Genomic DNA, 242 nt, shown 5'->3' with positions numbered 1-242 from the left:
GCACTTTCCAAGTGATGCTATCGCCTGGAAAGCGCTTGTCAATCTGCATGCGTTTTTTCTGCCAGGGAGCTGCAGAAATGCTGCAGAAATTTTCTGCTTCATTTCTGCATCGTGGGCACATAGCCTTAGCCACAATGTGACACAGTGCAATTAGCCCTAATGGAGCCACAGACAGCACAAAGGTGACAGCTCGGGTGGGCGTGGTTCTGTCGTGTGGGCGTGGCTGTGGTGTGGCTCTGTGG

Source organism: Phyllobates terribilis, unplaced genomic scaffold, assembly GCF_046119375.1.
Source record: "Phyllobates terribilis strain yellow unplaced genomic scaffold, ASM4611937v1 Scaffold_1__5_contigs__length_1240528914, whole genome shotgun sequence".
Taxonomy (NCBI): Eukaryota; Metazoa; Chordata; class Amphibia; order Anura; family Dendrobatidae; genus Phyllobates; species Phyllobates terribilis.
The sequence above is the reverse complement of the archived record's forward strand: the minus strand, read 5'-3'. Positions refer to the sequence as shown.